Consider the following 4269-nt stretch of genomic DNA (forward strand, 5'->3'; position numbering starts at 1 on the left):
GAGAGAAAGAGAAAGAGAGAGAGAGAGAGACAGAGAGAGAGAGAGAGAGAGAGAGAGAGAGAGAGAGAGAGAGAGAGAGAGAGAGAGAGAGAGAGAAGGGGGGGTTACAAACTTAAGAGGTTTGGAGGGTTGAAGTAAAGGAGATAATTACTTTCTGGTTGTACTCGACAATTCCCAAAATTACGGAGATTCAAAAAAATTTTTACTCGTTTGCACTATATTATTTTTTAAATTTCTTCAGCTTTTATATTGAGAAAAAATCTCCAGCCCAATGTTTCTTTAATTTGGTTACGAAAATGCCCATGGGTAAAATGAGTTAATTAAATACGATGTCGATACCAATCATGCTATGATCTGATCACAGATTGATAAAAACAAAATCAAGAAAAATAAGCAAGCACTTACAGCTAGCATGAACGTATTTCGAGTTATCCCCCCTACCTTTTAGATGCAGGCTCGACCAACCCAACGGTGCAAATTTTATTTGCCTTGGTCGCATTCTGTGACAATGGTGTTACAAACGTCCAATTCTGCACTCACCCATATACACAACAAACGAGAACATAACTATTACATTATTAGTACATGTTTGAACCGCTCCGCATCATAAACTCTAAGGCTACATTCGATCTGAGAAAGGAAAGAAGTGGACATGGCATATTACACAAGTCGATATTATAAAGTATGAATGTATAAAACAATATTCACTCAGGGATGTTGCTTCCTGAAACAAAGAACAATAAATGCTTACTGCTTGTACAGCTGGTGACGTCTTTATATTGATGTGCAGAAAAACCTGGCGTAACCAAATAAACTCTAGGGTAACGGCCCAATAGTTCAGATGGCTAACATCATAGTGCGGTTATTCACAGTCATACAATGTAAATCTACCAAAACCTCTGTGACTTCATTTTAAATATTTTTAGTTTAGTATGGGGTTTTACGGCGCTCGCAACTGCATAATGTCATACGAGCACGCATTTTAACTATAATCGAACGGTATGTTTACTATACGGCTTAGATCATTAATTTCTGATCAGTTCGAAGCTCGTTTCATGATGCACAGTAAACAAGTAGCGGAATCATACGGAGCATTTTGATACTGAAAACTTGGTGGACAAAGTTAACTCTTTACAGAGTGGGAATACTTTTCCTTATGCTGAGGGTTAACCTACCCCTGCATAGTTGATGAAGAGCAGTTGGTTGTTAGAGTAGGGAAGTCCAGGTAAGGTTGGTTCCTCTTTCCCTCCAGCTTTCACCCAGTTTCTATAGGCCTTGAGAAAGAAATGCAACATGGGAAATATAAATAATTTTACACTTTATACCTTGAAACAATTCTATCAAAAAAATGTATTAAGATGTCATTAAAGATAATACACCATGGATAAATAAGGAAAAAGTAGATGAATGAATAAATGAATCATGGAATGAATGAGTAAATCAATGATTGAATGAATGACTGAATGAAAGAATTAATTAATTAATTAATCAATTAAATAATCATTTAATGACGAACGAATGAATGAAAGAATGAATGAATTAATTAATTAATGAATGAAAGAATGAATGAATGAATGAATGAATGAATGAATGAATGAATGAATGGATGAATGACTGAATAAGTGAATGAATGAATGAATGAACGAATGAACGAATGAATGATTGAATGGATGAATGCCAATGTGCCCCTAATCTTGAAAGTCTGCTTGATTCCTCTGTTGTCGGCGATGTTTTCATCAAGTGTGATGATTCCGTTGACCTGAAAACCAAAAGGACGGCAAACACGGACTGATAGAACGATCACTTTACTCGCCTTATTTCATTTGCAAATCGATACCTCTAGTATTCAATTAGAGTTCGCTTAGATTAGTGAGCAGTAAATCTTTACTCCCAACACTTCAAGATAAAAAGCACCCCCGCCTATAAAAACTGTAAGATAGATAGATAGATAGATAGATAGATAGATAGATAGATAGATAGATAGATAGACAGATAGACAGATAGACAGATAGACAGATAGATAGATAGATAGATAGATAAACAATTTATTTTTAACTTTAAAAAACAGGAGTGAAAAAAAACATTTAAAAGAAACAAAATATTCAATAGAACATCAAACCTGAATCATCAAGAGAGTATCCTGTATTCAGATTGGCAATTATTTTTGGAAGTATCAATTCTGTGTTTCCTTCTTTATACTTTTTACTCCGTAGGGGTGTCAGAGTCAACCCATAATAAGAGATAAGTGAACATCCTCTACATGTTCATTATGAAAACGTTATTTACCAAATAAAAAAGACATCTTGTTCTTGTGGTTCTTCTCTTCCATCCTGTGTGTAGACGGTGAGGGACTTAGGAGTGTTGGGTTTGTGAAGAAAGGTACTCGGAAAGGCATACAGAAACACAACCATACAAACCAGCATGCACATCCATATACTGGCACTTTAACAGAATAGGCGCGCACGCACGCACGCACACACACACACACACACACACACACACACACACACATACACACACACACACATACAGCCAAAAGCTTGACTAAAGCTAAAACGTCCACAACTCACGTGACGTGAAAGCTTTTCATCTGGTAATCGTTTTCTGGATCCTCCACAATGTAGACAGACTGGCCCGTAGAACCGAAACCCATGATTTAGGTGTCTCCAAAGCTTTTTCTTTTAAATTCTGTGACAAAAGATTTGTAAACACAAACTAGTGGCTACTACAATTTGGTTCTGTTACTTTATTAAATGTGTTTTCTTTTTAATATTCCCAAGAAAAAAACTTTTTTCCCAGGTATCAAAAAAAAAAGAATAAAGAAAGAAAGCCAAGCCAAAAATATGGTGCTCAATGCCTACAGCTGGGTTGTGTTTTTCTTAATCCATAGCCTAAAGATTCACAAGCTCTATGATAAATAACACAAAACAATACCATATATTACTGAAAAATTATTTGTGTAGAAAATACGAAGACACAGACTAATATGGTTCGAAGATTAATCGCTTTTACTGTTTGTATAGTTACTCCGAACGTACAGTTATCCGATCTTTAATTCTTCTTGAAAAAGTACAAATTATAAAACGATCACTATGACGTCAATAGACATAAAAATGTAATTGTTCATCAAGAGGTGGCTGTTTACGAGTGTCTGGTTGTCTGCAGCGGATAACAATAAAACAAGAACAACGAGATAAAATTGACGTTGTGTGTGTGTGTTTTTTAACACTTATCAGTCACACAGCCAACAGTACAAAATACCCCATCTGGTCACCCAGTCAGGAGAGTGACTGCAACAGACTTCTCGGGCCTGTCGCAGGACTGTGCCAGGTGACCGGAACGGAGGATTTTCACCGGCACATCATTTCGCCAAGTGACCGCAAATTAAGGAGCAGTCGTTCAATTCGCTCCCTGCTGGACAGAAACAACCCTTGAGACCAATGTTCTAAACTAAGAATCTGGGATAAAAGCTGTCTACATGTAGGAAGTAAATTTAACGACATCTTTACAAGAGCCATTTAGAGTATGGCTGCCTGCTATGGAAACGGCGGGGATCTTCAATATTATAAGAAGAAATATTATTATATGTGAGGCAGCGTGGTGGAATCAGGCTCTCGTCAAAATAATCAAACTGAAGAAACTTGCATTTTTCTGCAGGTTTGTAATTTTTTTTCAAACTTTTGTTTTTTGGCTCAACACCTTTCATGCCCATTAAAAAAGACATTTATGTGTGAATTTTTCTGAAAAACGTTGATTAAAGGCATAAAAAATGTAAATTTTCGGTTACCACGGACTCTTAAGCAAAGGAAATAACTAATCTTTGGCGGCCATTTTCTCACTAATTTTACTTCTGAAGACAGGTGACCCCCCACCTACTTCTTTCGCAAATATCTCGATTTGAATTCAAGATAAATGGATTTTTTTTCATCCTAATAAAGACAAGTAAACAAGCTTTAAGATGATACCAATAACTCTACATGCCAAAAAATTGACGAGAGCCTGATTCCACCACGCTGCCTCACATATTTCTAGGGCCTTTTGCTTAGTTAGTTCATGACCAAATTTCCTCAACCTTTTTAAAAGAAAAACTGTTTTTGGATTTTTACAGACATATTATAGTATGTCACCTAGTTTAGGCTATTTAATCTGTTGTAAATTGAATTACTTTTTCAATGTTCTAGTCTCCGTCTGTGTGCAGCTCTGTGTGTATGCCGTGACGTTTTGCTCAAATTGTTTGGCAACTATAATAATAATAATTATAATAATAGT

Source organism: Aplysia californica, unplaced genomic scaffold (genome assembly GCF_000002075.1).
Source record: "Aplysia californica isolate F4 #8 unplaced genomic scaffold, AplCal3.0 scaffold01287, whole genome shotgun sequence".
Taxonomy (NCBI): Eukaryota; Metazoa; Mollusca; class Gastropoda; order Aplysiida; family Aplysiidae; genus Aplysia; species Aplysia californica.